This window comes from Strix uralensis, chromosome 4 (genome assembly GCF_047716275.1).
Source record: "Strix uralensis isolate ZFMK-TIS-50842 chromosome 4, bStrUra1, whole genome shotgun sequence".
In the NCBI taxonomy this organism is placed as follows: Eukaryota; Metazoa; Chordata; class Aves; order Strigiformes; family Strigidae; genus Strix; species Strix uralensis.
This window is the reverse complement of record NC_133975.1, coordinates 25,759,338-25,771,764: the sequence shown is the minus strand read 5'-3', so window position 1 is coordinate 25,771,764 and position 12,427 is coordinate 25,759,338. Positions and strand designations below refer to the sequence as shown.

General features: G+C 39.3%; 1 protein-coding gene across 10 annotated transcripts in view; it reads right to left on the bottom strand.

Moving 5' to 3' along the window:
* TBC1D1 (TBC1 domain family member 1) overlaps positions 1–12,427 on the bottom strand; it is a 114,186-nt gene that overhangs the window by 88,599 nt on the left and 13,160 nt on the right. The window lies entirely within an intron of this gene.

Here is a 12,427-nt window from a genome sequence, read left to right as displayed (position 1 = left end):
CCTTTCATAGATGCTACCATTATCTTAAGATTCTTCCCTGTGGGTCTGTTTTGGACAAAGAAGTGTTCAGACATTCTTTCTTCCTTGGAAAAGGTTTATCTACAGAAAATGTATTCTCTTTCTTATGCCCTATCATAAGGCCGTTCTGGGTGATAGATAGCAGATGCTGGGCTGACCAGTGAGGTATCTTGAATGGAACAGAAAGGTTTTAGTGAAGTCCTTAATCAAACAAGGGACTAGAGAAAATACTAGTCATGAGGTGCAGAACACATCATCCTGTAAGGGACCTCTGCCTGAGGGTGAGTGTTACAGAGAATCTAACACCAGAGAAAAGTAGCTCTACCTTCAGCACCTGAAGTGGGCTACAGGAGGAGCAGCTGGTAAGAGGACACTTTTAGATGTATAGTATATAACCAACAAACATGATGCAAGCCAAAGGTACCCAAAAAATCCAGTTACAGAGGGAAAGCAACATACAGAGAAAGAAAGGAGAGGTAACCAAGGGCAGCTATACATAATCAGTGTAGCAATAAACACAACCTAGCTTTAGGGTCCTAGTGCCCATTCATAACCATTAAGGCCATCTGATGTAAAATGCTCATCTGGACTGAAATCAGCCTGCTACTTCAAACACTTCCAGAAACATTGATGAGTAAACTTTGGACTGGCAAGCTTTATGCTAGATTGAGTATTTTTTGATTTCCCACAGACAGAAAGAAAAAAAAAAAGCTTAAAGCTGTCAGGAACTTTGCCATGGGTTCTGACTGATTCCGCTCAAGCATGATCATATGTCTGTGTTTGCCCAAGATCAAATGTGCACTGCTGAGTGATCCAATTGTGATCAACCGATCAAATCTCGATAAATGAGCAAAATTCCACAGCCTGAATCTGCAGATAAGTCCAGGCAGACTTGTGAAGAGATCACTTTGATCTGAATGTTTGAATGCAAAAAACCTACAAGGACAATGTGGCAAATGAGCAACAGGGCAAACTCAGTGCATAGCAGGGAATTGCCACACAGAGACATCAGAGGTTCCACACATTTATTCTGCTTTGCGACAGAGGGTTTTCTGGCAGCTGTGAAACGAGAGCAGTAAGAGTGGAGCACAGGCAGAGCAAACTGGCAAACTGCAGAAGCAGATTACAGAGCTCAAAACAAACGGAGATTCTCCCAATGGTCAGTGACAAAGACACGGGTCAAGCCCTTGAGATCATCAACTGGGTCTTGACTGTGGCTGAAACAGTTCAAAACTTCCCATTTTTCTCCCTGCAAGGGAAATATTTTTTGGCCTTCTTAGTGTCACCAAGTCGAGGGACAACTAGCTGAGCTCTCCAGGTTGCTCAGGCAGCTCTGGGGGAAAAAACAGCAGCCACCACAAAGATGATACACACCTGCACACACACCCTGACACAACTACATAAACCGTAAAATATTAATAATGCAAGCCTGCTTATTTTAAAAATATCCCTGACAACGGGTCATGAAGGATGCGAGAATCAAATCAGGATTAACGTCCTCTGGCATTACATATATCACCATGGAAATACTTTGCAGCCTTTTCCTCCAGCCTCTCACTGGTTTCTTGTGGCAAGCACTGAAAGGTCTCAGGAGAAAAAAACCTCTCAAAGTTTAAGAAGTTATTTCTGAAATGCAATTAATTGAAGGTTATACTTAGTGTTTCTTGATCTTTAAACTTACATGGTTAACCCAAGTTACTCAGATGGGAAGAAAGACACTTCATTTGAAAATACACCTTATTTCCTTTGTGGAAAAGCACTACCTCACAACAGAAAAAAAAAAAAATTAAATACTAAGCACTTCTACTTCCAGTAACAGATAAGTTACATAGCAAAAAAAAGTCTAGAAATTGTTGAGGAAAACCAGACTATGAACAGAAAATGATAACTCTCACTTGACTGGTTAAAATCAAAATATAATTATAAATTTTAATCAGTTCCCCATGTGCTATGGGAGATACATATACTATGAATGCCTATTTCCATTACACGGGACTTCACGTTAGTTAAGATGTCCATATTCATTTTATCCTATTAGAACACTCTAGTCATGAATAATGCAAGTAATTTTGTATGCATAATTTTACAGAGTTATAGCCCAGCTCTTTGTTCACATAATTAACGATAAACACAAAACCAGTCCCACCACCCTAAGCATATTATTTTGTGTACTTTAGTTGCAACAGTAGGAAAGTATATTGAGTTCCACAGTATGGAGAGCCATGAAAACTAGCCAGCCTTCTCAGTTCTTCACAATTTACTTAATATTAACAAATCTATTTCTAACAGTGTTGATTTCTCACCACTGAATTCAGCTGCAATCCCCATAGACAGCACACAGATTCTACTGGGTTTTTACTGTAGTCTGGATACCCTAAAGCAACATCCATTTCAGTAAACTGAAAAAATCAACAGTTAGAATAAAATTTCAAGTGTTAACCATTCTAACCCCAAATCCTAATATTCTTGGTTTTGCTGGAAAGAGCTTAACAATAAAAAATATCATTTCAGGTTTATCTCTGAGCAGGTGTCGGGTCCAGAACTTACCTACAATCAATGGAGTTATATTGTAATTTACATATGATGAGCATCTGGATGTAAAAGCTATTCATTTGAGAAGGATCCAATCCTGCCCCCACTAAAATCATAGACCAAAGTTGCTACTATATCCTCATGCATCTTAAGGATAGATAACAAAAAGAGGAAAAAAATACCATATTGTCCTGTTCTTTTCCAGAATCAAGCTGAAGAAATTTTAATTTCTGTAACGTTGCCCTCATATCAAAAACCTCCCTGCTCCGGTGCTCTTGAACAAAACCCCGGTGGGAAAACTGCAGCAGCCAGCTGAGAACTACAGCAGCCCCTTGCAGCCAATTAAGAAGTGCACTCAGCAACCCTCCCAGCCCTTGCTCTGCACCGCTTCCCATCACCAGCCTTCCATTTGATTACAAGCTGCAGCAAAGTCCTTCCTTAGATATTTCCTGTGTAATGTTGAATTGAGAACACCACTGGAACCTACTAATATAATAATTTGCTTGTACAGTGATTTCGTATGGCTCATAAATCTGCCTTTTTATTAAACTCACTGCAATTTTTATTTTGCCATGTTGTGCTGTTGATTACATTTCTTCTCAGCTGTCTTGCAAGTGCAAGATTTTATCAGCGATGTTCCCTTGAACGCACTTTTAACTTACTGTTTCTTATCTCTCCCCTTCCTACCCTCTTCTCAGGGCTTATTAACCCATCGAGTGTATCTTTGGCAATGATGTGGACTCTTTGCTCTTGCGATTTTATATACTTTTGGATATGTCATATCATCTTTCAATTACAACAGAAGCCACAAAATGCCAATAAACCATCTTTAAAACCATGATTCAAACACTGTTTCTACCAAACTTTCCCCACAATTCAGTTAGCTTTCTATTCAGAAGTTTGCAGCTCCTGGTTTCATTAAAAACAACATTCCACATTTAGCTAATTTTAAGCCAATTCTGTTCTGACTCCTAAAAACATGCTGGAAAACACTTGTGTTTTCCATAATTGTGTAACACGCAATACAGAGACTTTTAAAATATAGCAACAGGATTTGTCCTTATGGCTCTTTTGTGGTTTTGATAAAGCTGCATCGCTTCAAAGGGCTCAGGATATATTACTGTAAGACACCACTGCACATTTCTGCCACATGTGCTGACTGCGCTTCCGCTCCTCTGCCAGAACAATGGAAGCCTTCACGCGCTGAGTCAGCTAACCCACAACCATGGATCCACGCAGGCTGAATGCATTCCCTCACTACAGGTTTCTTTAACCATGTCTTATGACTGAGAACGCTAGATAGCTGCGTCACGTCATGTAAGACTCCCGGAGTAGGTAAAATTTGGAAAATGTGTACATATTTTCAGGAATAAAACCCAAAGTATTATTTGCCATGTGGTACACTACTAGAAAAAATAAAGTTACAATAAAATAATCATGGGCCAATTCTGCCATTTCCTCCCTCCTGGGTATTCTCAGTACCAACAGGGAATTCTGGCATTCCAGGAGACACCTGCACACAGATGGAATGATGGACTGGACAGCTGAACTCTTCATTCAAGCGATCTGATAAATACAGATACCAATGTAACTTCTGAGTCTGAACTCACATATTTGAATGCATTCACAAGCACAAAGGCCCAAATGAGTAAGTGAATCTCAGAAGCTAGCTCTGCAGAATCTTTTACCCCAGGACGTAATAAATTCTCAAGTCTCCTATTGGTTTCAATCATGATTTATGAGCAGAATGTAGGCTAGCTTTAATTCATTTTCCCCGTTTGTTTCTAACATGCAAAAAGCTGTAATATACAGACAAACACTAAGAGCTTAAAAAAAAAAAAAAAAAAAAAGAATCAAGTATTACTTCTCTCATTGTAGATCCATAATGTCATTCCCATACATGTGCTATGACTTCACTCACAACCCAGCTGGGAATGAACTCCAGTTAGGACTACCTCCTGGAAATCTAATTCAGCTGATGTCTCAAGTTGGCATCAAAACTTCCAGAACAGACTGACATGCCTGTGCATATGTGTGTGTGTAGAAGTCAGGTCACCGAGGGTTATCCAGGTAAGGAAATTTGTCATACATGTAGTTTTTATATGGCTTGTTGGAAGTGCACAGTCTCAACTTGTGTGAAGGGATTTATCCCAAGACCTTAACAGTTTGCATTCTGTAACTTTAACAAGAAATGTACCTATAAATCAGAAACCTATGTTTTGTTTGCTTGAGGTTCCTGTCAACTTTTCTGACTCTTCCAATCCTAGCTTGCATATGGATAGTCTATTAAAACACAAAAACTTAAATAGAGAGGAAAAAAAAAACCCCAGACTTCATTTTAAAGAAAAACTTGAAGCATGCCTTCTGCAGTACACAACCTACCTGCAGAATGCCCACTGAAAACCTCCTCCCAGTAAAAAAAAAGTCTGCACACAAGCAATGCGTGCACTCTGAGTTTTGTTGCCCCCTGGATGCATTATGGGGATAATAACATACATATAAAGAATATTCTGAAGTCCTGCAAGTTTCTAGAAGAGAAACTTTGGTATTTATTCAGATACATACGTATTATATCAAGCTCAGAACATGACTGAGAGCTAATGTTTTCAGATCTATCAGATACTATGCTGAGAGGAGCCGAGACATCCCAGAACATCAGCTGAGCCAAACACTAACCCATTAAGCACGTGTCTTGTTTTGTGAATTTTAATACCTAAGAATAAACTCCAGGAACACTAGTATTTCAGTTCTATGGACAGCACCTTTATTTACTGTTGGTTCTTGTGCTAGCTCACTGCATAGTAAAATATCAACTCATTACAATACTTTTACAGGCATTTATTGCCAAAAAAAACCCCACAAGGAAAACCCAAACAGAACTTCAAATGGACAATCTGAAAAAAAAAAAAAAAGTGAAATGGGAATGACAGTACTGAAATTCTTATCAAAAGCCCATCAGGGTCTTTTAATTGATTTCAACCAGTCTTAGGGTAAGCCTTCAGTATATCTAAGATAAGGCGAGGAATTCCCCTGCTGGTGGAAAGCAACAGCAGGAGAGGTGAAAACTGTCACAGCTATCGCAGTATCTTACATTTGCTCTGGACAGCCACTAAGTGGCACTTAAACACCTCATCTTAAACCATGGTGAATCTGCAAACTGTTGTGAGGGGAGTGCGGGGAAAAAAGGAGTTACTGCACTCTGGGGACTGATCCCTTTTAAGAACAATAAAGTTCACTTCCTGCAATTAGAGAAACTTTCTAAGGGCCTGACTATATACGAAAATGTTACTGTCAGAAACGCTGTACAGTGCTCCGCAGAAGCAGAAATACTGCACAGAGCTCCGCAGAAGCAACTGCTTCCTCTCCTAAATACCGATCCTGCTTTGGGAATCAGAGTGCCTCGTTCCAGCAGATCATTACCCACTATTGTGCCATTTTGAAATATGCACTTAAACCAGGAAAATGAAATTTTCTCTTCGGTGCTGGACTGCAGGTCAAACTAAAGCGGCCCTAATGTCTCGACACAACTTCTAGAAACGCCTCTGAGTTCAGTTTCAAATAGAGATCTCTGCAGGGACCAATGCTATTCGTACTTGCAGATGCATATTAGAATGGGGTTTTAGTAGCCAGCAGAGAATCAAAAGTGAAGAATGGGGCTTTGCTCTTCTTAAGACTTTAGCACATTACTGCTTCCTAGATATATGTCATACTGTCATTTGCATTTTTAATCAAAGAAAGGAACCCAATTTTCCTAATAGTGGTGTTGAATCAACTATATTAATCATCCTGAATATGTTAATGCATTACAGTTATTTTCTGGTTTATCTGGTTTTAAAAGTGCTTCTGTTCCATTAAAATCTTTCTAAATGAATTCATTACAGAAATTGGAAACCATTTTTTCCGACAGGAACATAACTGTCATTGGAGAAAATCTGAAGATACAAACAAGCAGAATAATATATTAGGTGTTTTAGGTGCTAACTGAGTAAGTATCTACAACCACATTCAATATCATTATTGCAAATATTTCTGTAGTCTTCAATGGAACTAGCCCAAACTTAAAGCGCATGCAGGTTTTCAGCATCAAAGACTCAGAAGCAAGATTTATGTACAATTTGCTTTTTAGACTCTCAAACACCTCAGTTAGCCACAGATTTAGATGTAAAATACGCCGCCAGATATTATCTCCTTTACTTTTCACCTTCGTGATGAATGTGGCCTCCAGAAATCTCAAATTGAGTCATGAATTTATCTTCTATTCTCTCTTCCTGTGAAAGTTCTTCATGTTGTAATTAGAAGCACAGCATATAAGCAACGAAGCAACTCCACAAGCCACAGTACATCATGATTACTCAGAATATAATTTTTAAGCACATTCTGCATGTATGAAACTAGTTTTGTGGGGTTCTTTTAAAGGCTGAAATAAGAAGCTTGTAAATGAAAAGCATTCAATCAGTTATGTAGAAAGATCAAACTTAACCCAATGCAAGAGGAATCACCAGCAGTGAAGCTGTTTTTATGACCAGCAATAGATCTCAATTACTGTCACTCCGGGAAAAGTGGGGGGAGGGTGGGAAAGAAAGAAGTCCACATCAACCAGCAGTTTCATACAAAGGACAAACCAAGTATAAACTGGCATTATCCACTCAATCCTTGTATCAGATCCTTGATGATCAACCTTTAGGGCAGACACACATACCCATTTAAGCCTGTATTTGTGCAGTCACACAAATCATTCTTTAGGAAAATATTTCCCACAGACCTTCCCACAACTTGATGTCCACAGAGAGGGTAAAAAAACAGAAATATAGAACAACTGTGTCCACACCAGGCAAGGGAAAGCACTGATTTTACAACAGTGATTTGTTACCATTATTCACTTTGACATATAACAGGATGGGAGATTGTGTTGCTAAAGTAAATAAAGCAGTTATATATGCCTCCTCTGCTTTGGTTTTCTGCTCCACTACAGCCGAAGAGCCCACATCTGATGACCTTGAGGGCACAGCATAAATGTCAGCCGAATGCAGGCAAAACTCTAAATGAAAAGCTGATTGCATGGAAAAATAAGGAGCTATTTCGGGACCGTGATTTGCTCAGTATCAAAATTTATGATTTGGCATATTCATATTTTAATATGGATGACTTGAATTTGTCCATTAGGGCCATTTTAGAATCTGAAAAAATGAAAATATATTTGCCTGAACATGAGTGTCCATGTTTAAGTAGTTCCAAGTGAGCTAAAACCCAAGCTTTTCAGAGAAACTGGTGGAGCAGATAAAATAGAAAGGTTTTGTTTTTACTAGTCTTGAGGAAAGATCACTGATGTAGGACCCAGTCCTACCATCTGATTCATGCCAGAACCACTCTTGAATCTGTCTGGAGAGATTGTACTAACCTACACGTCACATATGGCCTTTGTTTATTCATATATTTGACAAAAGCTATCTTTCCACATGTTTAAAAACAGACTGTGCAGGCTTTGAATGTTCTCTTTCACTAACTAAATTAGACTGTCCTCAATATGTTACTGTACTGTGTGCCATGAAAACTAATACTGTATTAGGTAAGACTGATTTTTTAATAAAAACTGTTCTTTTTCTAAGCAGTTTCTTTTTCCCGCTAAAATATAATTTCTGTCTTTAAATTGCATACAGCTATCCCTGCACCATGTACCCACAGAATTAATTTCAAAACATCACAGTTGTGCATACTTTATATTCCTTGAGATCATTAATTAAATGAGAAACAAAAACCATCTACTGAATCTAGATTAGACTTTCTGGCTTGTGTTTGGAGGTCAATAAGGCAACATTTTTCCAAATGTTCTCATCTTAAATTAACTTCAGCAAGCCACAGCAGTGGGTAACTGCAGGAAATACACTGGAGTTCCTTTATCATTAATTATTCCTCTTTGTGGTATTGTACATTCAGCTTAATATTCAATGTCGTAACAAATCAGACAGTGTTTTCTGAACTCTTAATTCTGTACATGCAGCCTGGGTTTCTAGACTCATTCTCTTTCTCACTCAGAACTTTTCCACAGACACAACTCACACTTTTCTTTTTTTTTTAAAAAAAAATTTGCGGGGAGTTTTCTGCTGGCTGTGAGTTGGTTTGAAGCTGTAGGTCTTACTAGGCTGCAAGGCGATGAGGAGACCCATTCACTTACTTTGTGCATATTGCATCCAACACCTTTGTAGAAGGCAGACTTTACCACACTACAGTAAGGTGAGCTGAATAACTTTGCCGTTACCTATTTTGTTATTGTTACTGCTTGTGAAGTTGGGGAATTTAACACATTTAGTGCTGGGTAATGTGTGGATAAACAGCCTCTCAACTCAAGACCTACATTGTACTTTGAGAACTCTGTGGATTCAGCAGATTCTCAAATTTTCATATCCATCTTCCACACTCACTTACCTTCAAGCTTTTCAATTGAATTTGAAGACTACAGAATCACCACACTTGCAAAACTTAGGAAGTCAGTTGCAGAGGGTTAAATTATTTCTCTGTGAGGGTACCGCTCAGCAAAGCAGAAAAAAATTATTCCAGCTGAGAAAAATAAATAAATAAAGCACAGGATAAGCACCAGAAAGTTAGTGCCAGAATGAGGTTAAAGTCACAAAAATGAAGAAATTGTAACATGACAGTATTTCACAACACATTCAACCCCTCAGGGGCAGGTTCACTAGTAATTTTAAAACAATTAGGTGTAAATCATGGAAATGTACTGAAAGCCTTCCATTCCTACCACCAAAACAGCAGCAGACACAAGACTAAGAAGATGTTTGCCAGCACACAGATTGTTCCCATGCAGTTTATGTCTCCTTAGAGCAAGGATACTCCATCTTTGGAGTCACTGGGCAGGCATGCAGTGATTTCTTCTCACACAATGCTAGCAGGACAGACTTCAAAGTCTGTGACACTTTGTCTAGGTGGCGCTGTGTACAGAGGCCAAGTAAGCCTGCAAGTCTCCTCGTGCACCTCCATCCTCATAGCCTTACTTTTAGGATCTATGTCACCATACAAAGAAACAACATCAGGTTTCATGCTGCACAGCCCAATCCCTTTGAAGTTCCTCTGGTGCTGCACTCTACTTCCACCATCTGCTTGTGAAAGTACCAGGAAAAATTTGTCCAAAATTACTGTACATTCTCACTTTATTCTCCAAATTTATGTCAACTTGGAATTTGACAAACACCTAAGGTGATCTAGTGAGGTGCACTGAGTTGGTTTGGAGCAGAATGCAATTCCATTTACCTTAGACCCTAAAACAGCTCAACACGAAGCTGGACAAGCATCAATGCCAGCACAAGGGAAAACACTGAGAATGTACATCAAGGGGTAGATCAGAAGAGAAAAGAATAACAGAACTGCCTCTTTTGTCAGAGGATAACTATTAGATCTCCTCACTGTATTGTCAGATATTACATTTGAATGGCAGACTAAGACTGACTGAATCTAGGGAGATTAAAACGTGGTTGTTCTTTTGCAAAAAGAACATTCCCACTTTTCCCCCTACTCTCATATTACACTGTGGTATCACTCAGTTAGGCAGTTCAGAGCAATTTAAATATTCCAAAAGGAAAATTGATACAGTTTCAATTAAATTAACATCCTAACCTGATCACAGAACAGTTTCATAAGCACCTTTGTGAAAGTCAGGTAGAAGCAAGGCCACACTATCTAGAGCAGGAAGAAGGCTGGACCTCAGATCCCCAAATGTAGATTTCATAACAAAAAAACCTAAAGGTGCATATGAATAGGAGGCAGAAAACAGTCAAATTAAGTTCTCAGTTGCACTGAAATAAGTTGTTATCTGATTTTTGTGTTCTATGCTTTTTGCAAAAGAACAACCATGTTTTAATCTCCCTAGACTTATCAAGCAGTAAAATACAGTAGAAAAAGATCACCTCTATCTTTAAAATTATCTTGCCCGAGTTCTTTTAAGAAAGGGAAATGGTACTATTAAAAATGAGATACTTAGTGAGGCCATATCTTGAAGTCTAATGTAAAAACAAGTTGTGTAAGAATCCTCAGTCATGAAGCCACAACAGCTTTGGAGTTCACTGGGCCTCTGCCATTCCTTTTATAGATGAATAATGTGAAGTTCACTCACATCATCAGCTCTGTGCAGCCTCACAGAGAGCTAAGTGTTGATAATCTGAAACCAGCTTCTCCAGCACATAATCAGATCACAAACAACATGTAAGGGAGTACTGCATTCCAGGTAATACAGCATGATCTACTTAAGTGCATAAGCTATTGTAATTCATAGAAGTAGGTGAAGGTTGTTTAAAAAGTAGTAACTGTTAAAGCAATTGGTGGAGCAAAAAAGAATGAAGACCTCTGACAAAAGGAGAGATCACTGCTGTAACCAAACAGCTCAACAACAGGGCAAGTTCTACATTTTAAAAAGTGCCCCAGTATAAGGAGATGGGGCTTATCTGTGCCTGCTATGGGGTAGATTTGGCAAAAGCAAAGTCAAAGAGCAGGTTCAGGTCTCGAGCAGGTGCCCCAGTCCGCTGCAACCATATGGGCACTGTAATACTCATGGCAATATTCCTGCAGCCACAAGAAGTCCAGTTCCTGGGCCAAAAGCTGTGCCTGATTTATGACACTACAGAATGAAGATTCAGAAGAAGCAAGCAGACTTGTGCATGTCTTGTGCAGCTGTGATCCTGCTTAAATCACGAGCAGTATTTCTCTATAAAATAGAAAAGAACAGTTCTATCCAGTGTTTTGCCATTATAGCAGTAACAGCTCTGGTAAACACAAGCATATATTACAGGCTGTTATGACAACTTGGGTTCATACTCTTGGAAAAAAAGAACTAAACTTAACCCTTTCAAAATCTGAACTGAACTTTTTACATTTCTTCATATTCTAGTTCTGCATTGGTCATTGATAATGTCACAGAAATATTTCTCCTTACAGGACATCAGCTTCACTAAAAAAAGATGACAATGCTGTCTGCTGACTTTTAGTCTGCATACAGGAATTTATTCTACCTTGTAACCAGGAAGAACGGGTGGATGAAGCACTCTACAGACTGCTAGAAATAGCCTCACATTTGCAGACCCTGGTCCTGATGGGGGACTTCAATCACCCAAGTATCTGCTGGAGGAACAACACAGCAGGGCATAATCAATCCAGTAAGTTCCCAGAGAGCGTCGATGACAGCTTGCCAACCCAAGTGACAGAGGATGTGCTGAGGAGAGGTCCTCTGCTGGACCTCATACTTACCAACATGTAAGAGCTTGTTTGGGATATGAAGGCCAAAGGCAGCCTCAGCTGCAGTGACCATGAGATGATGGAGTTCAGGGTCCTGAGAAGCAGGGCAAAAAGCAAGATCACAACCCTGGACTTCAGAAGAACAGATTTTGGACTCTTCAGGGATCTACTTGAAAAAGTACCCTGAATTAAAGGCCCTGGAGGGAAAAGGGTCCAAGAAATCTGGTTGTTAAAGACCACCTCCTTCAAGCTCAAGACCAGTCCATCCAAATGACCAAGAAGTCAGGTAAAAATGCCTGCATGAATAAACAAGGAGCTCATGGCAAAACTCAAACATAAAATGGGAGAATACAGAGGGTAGAAGCAAGGACAGGTATCCTGAGAGGAATATGTAGACACAGAGACATGGTTAGGAAAGCCAAAGCCCACCTGGAGTTGAATCTGGCAAGGGATGTCAAAGCCAACAAGAAGGGCTTCTATAGCTACATCAGTGACAAAAGGAAGGCTAGGGAAAATGTGAGCCTGCTGCTGAATGGAGCACAGGAAATGGAAAGGCTGAGGTACTGAATGTCCTCTTTAACTCAGACTTCTGTGAAACCATTAAGTTTAAAACTGTTACTCTTTATTTACAATAAATATA